The sequence below is a fragment of the Lathamus discolor genome, chromosome 4 (assembly GCF_037157495.1).
Source record: "Lathamus discolor isolate bLatDis1 chromosome 4, bLatDis1.hap1, whole genome shotgun sequence".
Lineage (NCBI taxonomy): Eukaryota > Metazoa > Chordata > Aves > Psittaciformes > Psittacidae > Lathamus > Lathamus discolor.
In genome coordinates, this window is record NC_088887.1 from 43,043,669 (window position 1) to 43,055,276 (window position 11,608).

The window sequence follows — 11,608 nt, forward strand, 5'->3', positions numbered from 1 at the left end:
GTAAGGTAAATGTAACATCTGAAAATGGACATTATAGTTGTAACATCAGTATTGACTCCTATTATTCTGCAAAAACAGACATGCATATAGATACACCTCTGCTTACATACCTGTATACCTCTGCTTATATTTGTATATATACAACAGCACTACTTGAAAGACACCAAAACAAACACAGATTAAAGCTAAAAGATTCATTTTGATATGAGGCATTTGAGATGGCTAGCAAGCCTTATTTACACATTTCCTGTGGTTTTATATATTCAAAGAAACATCAAAGGTTTTTAACAAGAAAATTATATTCTCACAGCCATAAAGTATACTCTTGTGATTCCATTAGAGTGGCTGCACAGTATTTCTTTGCGGGCTGACAATGGGGTTTGCTACGTTAATTGAATAAGTCATGTGTCTGTGATCTTTATTCATTAAAATTAACAAAATAATATCTACATTGAAGGCTCATATTGGACTCAATCTGGCAAGCTAAATGAAACAGCTTCACTGGAATTACTCTAAGCTTATTCTTGATGTAACACAGAGCTCTGACAGGAGTTTCTGTGTGAAATCTGTTTACTTTTGCTTCACTTAGTATTATTTCCAATCAGCAAACACCAGAGCATCAGCTCTGATTATCACCAATCAGCAAAACTCAGAGAAGAGAAAAATATCTTGTACTAAACAAAGCTATGGAGACCATGAGCCTCTAGGTGACAGGTTGTGGCGGGCGCAGAGCCCGCTGGCTGGGTGTATTCCTGCGGCCGGCTGTGAGAGGGGAAATGCTGCCGGCGTACCCGCTGAGATCTGTGGTCGGGCCATGGTCGAAAGCCGTCAGCTGGAATTAGCCCAAAGAACAGCACTTGAGCATGGCTTGTCATTTCTAGTAATGAGACTTGAAACAAATGGCAGAGGTTTCGTGTATGAAAGCAGAGATCTCCTTGCTTCTAGGATCATCTTCCAGCAAAACGGCAACTTCCCTGCTTCAGCTTTCCTTTTGTAAAACTGCTCTTCGCAAACACAGTGATACCTATGAGCATACAACACGTGATGGCCCGGCACCAACAGGCAAATTCACCACATGAAATAAGAGAATCTTGCTGCTAAAATTATAAATCACTACACACCGAGACCAAGAGCAGTCTTTCCCACAATTCCCTGGGCACTGGATTAAGATTTGATAAAGAGTAGCAAATATGGGGTCAAAGTTTGGCATCAAAGCCAGAAAGACCTATTACAATTAATTCTTTTGTCCTGGTAACTAGGTGGGTTACATCTGAACCCTGGCAAAAACCAAAACCACAAACTACCTTTGATTCATGCCCACCCATATTCTGTACACAATTAATATAGGCAACATGGAAAAAGAAGATGAATAGTGAGGTAACCTTAAATTAAAAAGACTGACTAGTAAAAACTGCAGCTGACCCAGCCACCCCCAGTAGTGTGACTTACAGTACTATTTTCGTATTTGTATTTAGCACCTAAAGACCTTAGCTGAGAGTCCTGTTCTGCTATGAACTTGCATTAAGTAACCTGAAATTATCTTGCCTGATTATAGAAAAGAAAATGCTTTCATTTCCTTAAAATTTTGGTGCAAAATGTCATATTTTGATTTAATCCTCCCAAAATCAAAGTTCTAAATAATAATAATAATAATAATAATAATAATAATAATAATAGTAAAAATTAATTAAAAAAAAAAGAAAAAGATGACGAAAAAATCCACCCTATAACCAACATGGAAATTACCTTTTTTTCCAGAGGAAAGCAAATACTTTCCACAATTTTCAACAGCTGGCATTGAATTTCCATTAAGGTAAGCAGAAGAAATTAACATTAAATCTTCCTCTGACCCTCCCCTATATGTAATAAAATAGAAATCTTAAACTAAGAGTTTATATTATAAAAGGTAAAACACTTCAAAAGACAATAAGGCAGAAGGTGGTTTTGTCTTCCAGAGTTTAGAAATAGGAAAACATAAGCATTGATAAATCTAGTAAAGTTTTATAAAGAAGAAGTATCTGGAACTAGCAAAACAGACTGATTTTAGAGTGTGGAGGTCCAGTAACTTCAATTTTATTAAATAGCAGCAGTGCTGGGAAAGCAGTATGGCAAAGCAGCAACTGGAATTAAATGCCATTCATCTGGAATTTTACTTCTGGTTTTACACTGAAGTATTCAAAATCCATTACTAAGGACTTGTTTCTTTGTTTCTACCAGGAACATTCAGAAAGTGGAAACATTATAGTGATACCTCATTAAAGTTAACATCTGGCTCTCAGCTGCCCCTGGAAGCACCTCTCTCAACAGTAATGATAGAAAGGGTCTGATGTTTTGTGAGCCTTTGTGGAAACCCATCTTCATTTGCTACCTACCCTAATTATTTCTATCTTTGTTCCAGACCTACAAAACTAATTTTAAGATGCTGAAGAAATAAAAGACATACATTACATAAGCTAATACAGTAGAATTAAGCACCTTAAGCTACTACAAAGGGACACAATCCAGAGAAAACACTAATTAAGGAAGATCTCTTGTAAGTGAGCAGTCATAAATAGAAGCACAGTGTCTGTCCACTGAGCCATATGATTGTCCTTTAATAGAATATACATTATAAAGCACTGAAGAGGCACTAGGATGGGGGATATGTTAAACAAACTAAATATTAAAATACATCTGTAATTTTTTTAACCTGCCCATTTTTTAGAAATAACTAGCTGAGAATGTACATGAATACTGCATATATTTTTAGTAATTATTTTTAAAGGGCTTAATGAGTTTTCATTCATTGCAATTGAAAGTACCAGAGAGGGACTAACAAGCATTTAAAAATCTAGACATTCCCTTCTATTAAGAAACAAAGTACCAGGGTTGCATATCTTCTAATGATGGAAATTGATGAGACTGACTATGCTGTAAATAACAAAGCAAAGCTTTACTGAATTCTACAAAAGTTTACAGGATTTGATTTTTTTTAATCAATATTAACCTAGCAATATTAACCTAATCAATATTAAACTAGCAAAAATAAGGAAATTAGATGATAAACCTAGAGACTGAACCAAAACCTATCAATGGCATCTTTCCACTTTCTTCAGTAACTTTTGGATCAGGACTTCAGTAATGAGGACTTAAACAGCCAAATTCAGTTGCTCAGTCAGCACTAATAAAGTCTTTATTAAGCAGTACCGCAGTTGCCAGATTTGGAAACAGAATAGGTAGTGAAGAACTATGGTCAGAGGAACACATTTGCAGTCCATACAGTCAGACAGCAGACTTCCAAAAGCAGCCAGGAGCAAATCCTTTGGAAGAAGAATCTTTTAACACTAGAAATCACAGACACATACATCCACTGATTACCCTGTAACTGGAAGTTAGCAGGTGGTCCTTGGGGTACACAAGGTGATAGCCTCCCAATCTATCTATTACACATGCTGATAATCTTCTTATCTAGTTATTACAATGCAAAATTCTAAAATTATGATTTATTCATGGGCTTACTTAAGCTATTCTATTCTACTAGACCTTTTTCTTCACTGTAGCCTTGCCAGTAGGAGACAAAGCATTTGAGTGAACTATATCAGAGTGCTCTCCTTTACTCATTTTAGATTAGTCACAATTAAATCTTACTGGTCATGAGGAAAACAATATATAAGAGAAACCAAAGTATCTTTCAGCAGCCTTCAGTATTCCCCTGTTCTCCACGTCATATCTTCCTCTCTTTTCTGAGTCAGAAAACTTTCATATCTTTCTTCAGATGGTAATCTTTTTATGTGAAGTTTTTTCTTTCTGCTGTCATTCTCTGTTCCTTTCTTCCTTCCTTAATAGCTTTCTGGACAGGAAGTGACCAAAGACGAACACATTATTCATACTGAGTATGACAGTCATCAGTTGGTAAGGCAAGTGTTACACAGAAATACTAAAAGCTTTGCATTCTTTTTTTTTTTTAATATACATAGCTTCCTTCTACTATGAACTGAGTAAACACTCTTGAGCTTTTCCATAATAATGGACTAGGGATTTTCAAGAGTACCTGTTGTTCTGTTGGAGAGGTATACAGGAAACATTCAGACTGCACCTTCCAAAGTGTTACCATGTATATTTCTAAAATTATGGATGATACCATATAGCCCTGACTGGTATCTTTAATAGTGCTTTCATAGTATTGGCATTTCCAAAAAAGACTGTGCTGTCTTCAAATAAACTGTGTTTACAGATAATTAAAAAAATATATATTAATAGTAAATCAACCCTCAAACCCATCTACCATCTCATGGTATGTTTGAATGGTGTTATGCTTCCTACATTTAGTATAAGAAATAACTAAAGTACTTTCTTTTAATGGCTTGCTCTCAGTCTTCCTGCTTATGTATGTGAGAAAATGCATATGTATGGCAAAAAATACTTAGGTATGTATATACATAAGTGGGCATATGCATTTGTGCATGTACGTAACTAAATATACATATATATATATGTACAGAAACAGTGCCAATCAGTGAACCTGATTTAACTTTAGTGTAAGCACACCACCTTCAGCTAGCAGACTCCCCCAAACACACATCTAGTAGAAACTTCACAGGCCTTTTCTGTTTCCTAAGGGGAGATGTTGAATAAACTCTAAGTGTAACACATATGCAGATCTTATTGATAGACTGACATAAAACAAACACACATATCTCCATCATGCACACAACTTCCTGAAAAGGAAATACCATACATTTCCAGTTGCATTATTCTAAAATGATAAAAAAAAAGTTTCAATTTGAGAGGAGACAGCCAGAAAGCATTGAAGAAAAGTCAAGGATGCAGGAATGCCAACGTGCTATATGGTAACAGCTGTGCCCTGCTGCTATCCTGAAATTCTGTACACTGAACAGCAACCTGACAGACACAGGCCTAAAACTGTTGCCAGGGATCACTGCCACACAAAATCCTCCTGGCCAAACACATCCTTTTGCAGACATAGTGGCTCCATCCCAAGTCTTCCATTATACCAACATATCTTCTTGGTGTAGGAATTATCCTTGAGGCATATGATCCACTGAGTTCAGAATCAAATCCAACAAAGATGCACTGCCAAATGGATGTAGGCAGGGACGAATGTACATGCAGGTCCCTTACACCATTCAGACACAGCAATTCTCATTCTGAGGCAACTGGTGTGGGAACCCAGACAAGTCACTGATGGTTAAATGCACTCCTAACCTCACCAGCACACGCCTTTCCCCATACGTTATAATGATGCACGTTACTGTGATTTAATAGAACACTTGTAAGAGTGTTGTGAGATTCCACTCAGTTTGTGCTTTGCCAGAGGAGAATTTGATTTATGTAATATATCTGCCTCTTCTGAAATAGTCAACAGGTAACACCATTTTTCTCATGTTCCTGCTACTTTTTATGTAGAAGTACCTCAAGTTTCCTCAGTGGAAAGATCAGAGTCTCAGCTGTGAGACTGGAAACATGCATGAAAATGGGAAGGTGATGGCCCTCACACTGAAGAGTTTCAGAATTCTCAAAAACACTCTAGCAGGGGGAGCTGGGAACCACAGAAACATTAAGCATTCAGGTCTCACTAGTGGAGAGCAGGCAAAACGAATATAGAAATATACCACATCTCTGAAGAAACAGAATCTACATCTCCAATGTCTGTATATTTATACGCTTTTCTGCCCCCTTTTTAACCAGTTCTGCTAGTCTCCATCTTCCTCCTGTTTTACAATGCACTATTCATTGAGGACAGCTGTGAGGGACCAGAGAACAGAAAACTTTCTGACACCACTAGCCAACTAATCGCCAAGTAGTACAACCCCTTGCCTGCCTGCTGATTGTATAGATTTGTATAAATTGTCTTGGTCTTTTCAATGCATGAATTAGGTTTCTGTGTTCCTTTTCAAAAGCTACAGTGAGCATTACCTAAATTATGCTCAGAACTAAAAATAAAATGGAAATAGTATCTACTGCATTGGCAAAAATCTAGATATTTTCATTTCCTCCCTTTCTCCTTCTTCATCCACAATCAAAAAATCTTTGTGGGTAACTGCTGAAGTTGATGCTATGACCACTGAAGGACTATTGTTTGTCTGTGTGCTGTTCTTACAAGCACAAAATTTCTAAGCACAGAAAGCAGTTAAGACTGATGTCCTTGGTTCATTTGTTCAGACCTAGTCATTGAGGCATAAATAGTGTGCTGTATAACACCATGAAATAACCTAGGAGTACCTATAATGCACAGGTACAGCGAGACCTAGAAAAACAGAGTATCCAGTACTAAAACAGAGAACCAGCATTACCCGATTTCCTTGCCCTGGTCTTACATAGCTTTGGCAAGTAACACAAGGTTTTTCCCTTTTGCAATAGATGGAGTTCCATATGTGACTACCTTAGAGGAACACTCAAAGCTTGAATATTAATATTAAAAGACCCCACAACCTTTCATCTTCATTCTTCCCCCTCCTCCCCCCCCCCCCCCCCCGAAGATCTTTCTTCCAAATGTGCATTAATTTGAAGCTATCAGAAGTAAAATTCATTGCTGCATTTGAAATGGGTTTTCTTGTTTGTCTAATGTGAAAACAATACAAAAGTGCATGAAAAACGGTAGATTAAATGATCCTCCTGAGTCATTGTGGTGATCATGTTTAATTACATGATCTCATGTTTAATTACATTTTAAAATAAAACAAGCATACACTTAAACTGATATAGCATGATGGCTGCTTTGGTGCTGCTGTAGACAGGCATGTAAAGACTTAAAGAAACACATGGACTACTGACCTGACAGGCCGTGACAGTAATCCAAAATAGCCATTAAGGTCTCTACTGTAAATTCTTATTTCACGGACCCCTGACACAACGGATGGCAACAAGATAGAGGTTTATAATAGAAATGCTGACACAACCTTATCTATAGCTGTGCAAATGGTGCCGCTATAATTAAACTTTACAACTTGAGCATCACTAGATAAGTTGCTAGTTTTTAATCATATTAATCAGATCCTGGATATTTCAGTTGCCATATATTATCATGCAGCGTGCACTATAAAAATCAGATGATTCCCAGCCGCTGAAGATCATAGCTGTTATGAAACACAGAAGTATATCCAAACACTTCTCTGCAAGTGCGAACATACCAAATGAAAACCTCAGTCAGTTATCCTTTTTGTGCTTTGTTTCCCAATACATGGGCTTGATATAATAGCCACAAAAAGTACTCTGAATACATTACAAAAATATCACTGAATAGTAGAAAAGCTTCATTAAGATCTGCCCCATATGTTTCAAATTTTCCTATCAGCAGTAAAACAAGTCTACTGTCTTGAGTGATAATGACAGAAGCCTGCTCTTTCAGAGGGAGGCACTGAGATTATTCTTCATGCACTGCTGTCTTCTTTAAAAGCTGGCTTTTCAGTGCTAGCGAGGAGTGGGTGGCAAAACTCCCACTGCTTTCAGTGGTCTGAGATTTGGAGCCTGGGAATATTTTATGTAAATATTTCTCTTCACATTTTCTCTTCATTTGTCCGACTGATTTACAGTTTTACTTCAGCAAAGAAAGTTTCCTCTCAAAGATGCTATATTTGGTGCAAATTGAACAGATACTGCATTGGAGCTGAAACCCTCTATTTTTACTGAGTGGGTATCACTAACTATAATGAAATTAATCTATTAATAAAGCTTGGCTGCTCGCTATCACCCTGAATTTGCAAACCCTTGCATGCTGCATGCCAGCTTACATGTACCATGTGATATATTCCCACACTGTCAATGCCTACTCTTTTACGGTACCAGTTTTATAACATTTTCTGTAGCAATTCCTTTAAGATGGGTGGCACAGGTATGTTGCCTATGTGTCACGAGAAGTCCCATAACAAAAGAGCATGCCTGTAATTATGTGTGGTGGAACAGAGAATGCCATGGACATTTCTGAAAACTGTAAGAGCTGTAGCAGTGCACAGGAGTTGCCATAGTGTTATTCTGACCCCTGAAGGATGAAAACAGAGTTAACTTCATATCCCTTTTTTTTTTTCCAATTTATTCAGTATACTCTATGAATGTCAAACTCTATACTACATTAGGAGGATTTATTAGTGCTTGCCCAGAGTTATCCTCCAGAAATATGAAAATAGTCATGAGCTAATGGTGAACCAACTTAAAAATACTGATGTTTTCAGGGAAGCAGAGGTAAAAATGATTTTTCAGGTTTGTTGCATGGTAAAAATACTGTGAGTTTGATAGTTCATTAAATCTAGTAGCTATGTGAAGATCACGTTTATCAACAGATGCAAAACCCACTGTGCCCTAACCTCTTCTTAACTGAAAAGCATTTTAGTGGATTTTTTCTGGAAGGAATTCAGAGTGAAGTGAGGAAGGACATAGGCCAGTGATGGTAAGATCACTCATTTCACCTGACTTAAGATTTCATCAGGCTTACATTTTTTCAGAAAATGCATCTGTTAAAGGCCTCAGCAGTGCCTTTACAAGCTTAACTGTATTCCAGAAGTACTCTTCCCCCGCCTCCCAAACAGATAGGAATAGGGATTTATGATTCTAAAATGGCTATTAAGATAAAGTATATCTTGATACTACTATCTTTGTGGATAATTTGGTGAAAAGTCCATCCAAGTTAAATCGCTGTGAGTCCTGTCACACCTTTGCTCTTCCTCTGCTCACTTCTGAGATGCTTGAAATGTGTTAATGGACCACCTTTTAGGTTCCCCATAAATGTAACAGGTAGATTAGGCTGTTAGAGCTGACAATGCTTTTTTCTAACGTCAGTCATGCTGTACTGTAAAATATCAAAGCACCATCCTGCTAAAGCTGTGACACAGTCACTGCACACACCGAAAGAGACAACACTACCTGTGTTAAATATCCTCGGGGTGAAGGAGCACCAGCTCTGCCTTAACACTAGAAGAGGGGTCAGCAGAACACCACTTGAAGGCAGGCGACAGCGAGGAGGGGAGGAAGCCCGATTTTAATTTTGGGTTTGTTCCTCCTCCGCTCAGCTGTTGCCGTGCACTGAAGCCCCAGGTTGCCGAGTGACCTTGCCAAGGAGCCCGCAGCCGGACCTGCTGAATGGTACCATTGTGCAGACTCCTCGCAGGGGCTGCTTCGCTGGAGCCCTCTCCGCGGGTGTGGCTGCGCTAGCAACTGGGCAGCCTCATCCTGGCTGGGCATCCTGTCCCGGGGAAACTCCGCCAGGAGCACGCTGAGGCAGAAAAAGGCTTCCTGCGAGAGGCAAGCCCCTTGTCAGGAGCAGAGGAAGGATGGCTCTTCCTCTGCCCAGGTCTCCATCCCCCGCTGCCAGCAGCACTACAAAATTAATCCAAGTGATCAATACGCTATATAAGCATATTATTCCACTATCGGCGACTAATGCCACTGATGTAATCAAGTTACATAATCGCCGTCTTTGCACAAATACATCCATCTTCCTACAGATAGATCTGCATATCTTCTTCTATCCATTATGCATGAACCCAGCAGCAGTACATAAGGGTATGTATTTTCGCACACACTACAGAACTTTAGCGTTGCAGTGTGTTGCACAGCACAACATCATCACAATTGATTGCCTCAACCTTCCCCCATTCCCTCTATCAGAACTGATCGGGCAGAGGAAGATTACCAGTGTGCATTGCTTGGATCCCTTTAAATCTTTAAAGGCTGAAGTGCTTCCCTTCCTCGCTTCTGTTCTTAAGAAGACAATCTTTTCTCTCCTTTTTCTCCCAGTCTCGCTTCACACCACAACTAGCAGGAACTTAATTCACACACAGTCCCTCAGCCAGATGCATGTATGTATGAAATACCAAAGATAGCATCTCTGTTTGCAAATCTTCAACTCCCATACACGTGGTCTGGGGTTTCAGTAGGTAAGTTGTTGAGGGGAAAAAAATATATAAGAGCAGCTGGATCAGAGATTTTCACGCTAGTGACATTTATGATATTACTCTATGACCAAGATGAGATTTTTCCTTACCCGTCCCTCAGTTCATAACTGCCTTGCAGGATCTACAGGAACAGTTGTAACCCAAATTACCAGCGGCATTTAACACCCTTAGCACCAGAGCTCTGTACCACGATCAATAAGGATCGCCACCTTAAAGTTTGACAACTTGAAAAGCAGGATTTTTCTCCCTCCACTGCAGCTATGAAATGCAGCAGAATGCTGCACAGAGTTGGAAACACTTGTTTTAACCAGCGGATGGGATCCGATCATCATATTAAACAGATTCCATCACGGAGAGCTTCTTCACTATCACCTTTACAGTCAAAAAAAAAAAAAAATAAAACCGGGGCAAAAGGGAAAAAAAAAATAGAAAACAAGGGGAAAATAAAATACTCCTTCCCAAATCAAGAGAGTGCAAGAACAGAGAGGGAGGGGAAGATTTTTATCGCAAAAAGCACTCACCAGAAGACCTACTGCAGTTATTCCACTCAACTGCCAATACCGGCTGGAGCCCTTCGCATTAGGATAATGCAGCAATCCCGAAAGTACCCATCATTTCAATCCCACGCCACCAAGTTTAGCAATGCCAGGCTTTTGCCTGGATAAAATGACCTTACCCTCAGGAGTCTCCCGCAATATCCCTCCTGTGCGATCAGTCAGCGAGGCGAGTGCCGGTCACCACACTGCGCACTCGGCCGGAGAAGCCCCGTGTTTACTCCTGGGGCTGAGCTGGCCGCTAGTGCCGCGGCGCCCATCCATCCACCGCTGCCAGCCCCGCCGCGGGCGCAGGTAATTCCATACAGACTTCGGCGGCGCCCCCCACCCCCCACGCGTCGCCCCTTCCTTCCTAGTTCAGAAAGTGCCCCCGGCGCCGGCGGGAGGCACCATCCAGGTGTGGCGGAGGGGGGGTGTGTGTTGGAGGGGGCGGCCTGCCTGGGAGCCCCCGTGCTGCCCGCGGGCACCTCCGCACCCGGCTCCCCGCCGCCGCCGAGGGCCGGATCCAGGCTCTGCCACGCACGAATATCCAGTGAGCAGCGGTCCGGCGGGGTTCCCTGTTGCTGGGCGGCTATGGGGAAAGCGCTGCGGAAGGGAGGAAGGGGGCGGCGGGGCGGAGGGAGGGCGCTTGCCGGGTCCTAGCACCCGCGCCGCCGTGCCAGGGAAAAAAAAGGAAGGGGGGGTCGGTAGGGGGAGGAAAATCTCCAAAGGGAAAAGAGGAAAAAAATCGGTTGTCCGCTTGCCCCGAACGATACTAATCCCCGGTGAGAATGACAAGTGATCAGCAAAGAAGAGGAGGTCTTGACTGATAACCACAATCCACCCAAAATATCCTAAGGAGCAGAGGCAGAGCGAGAGGGAGAGAGGCAGAGGAACTGCAGCGTATACACGGCTCCCCTGCTTCCACGAGCCGGGCTCGATCGGCGGAGCGCGTCCTCCGCCGGGCCGCCCGCCGGCGGCAGCTGCCGGTACCGCCACCCGATGGACGCCGCCGGGTTGCGCGCCCGCACCGCCAGCACCCGCCGATGAGGAGGAGGCGGAGGAGGGTGGGTGTTTGGGAGAGGGAGGGAGCGAGGGGGGGAGGACCCTTCGGAGAGATCCTGGAGAAACTCCCCGGTACGGGGCCTCCCTCCCTCCCGCCGCCCGCCTCCCCGCGCTGCCTCGGTC

At 41.6% G+C, this 11,608-nt stretch overlaps 1 protein-coding gene across 1 annotated transcript in view; it reads right to left on the reverse strand.

Moving 5' to 3' along the window:
* The window catches only part of IL1RAPL1 (interleukin 1 receptor accessory protein like 1), a 737,773-nt gene extending 727,076 nt beyond the window's left edge, over positions 1 to 10,697 (reverse strand). Inside the window, exon 1 of the mRNA XM_065675722.1 lies at positions 10,564 to 10,697. The gene's annotated coding sequence lies outside the window, so the exon portion shown is untranslated. The remainder of the gene's footprint in view (positions 1 to 10,563) is intronic.
* Positions 10,698 to 11,608: the final 911 nt, after the last annotated feature.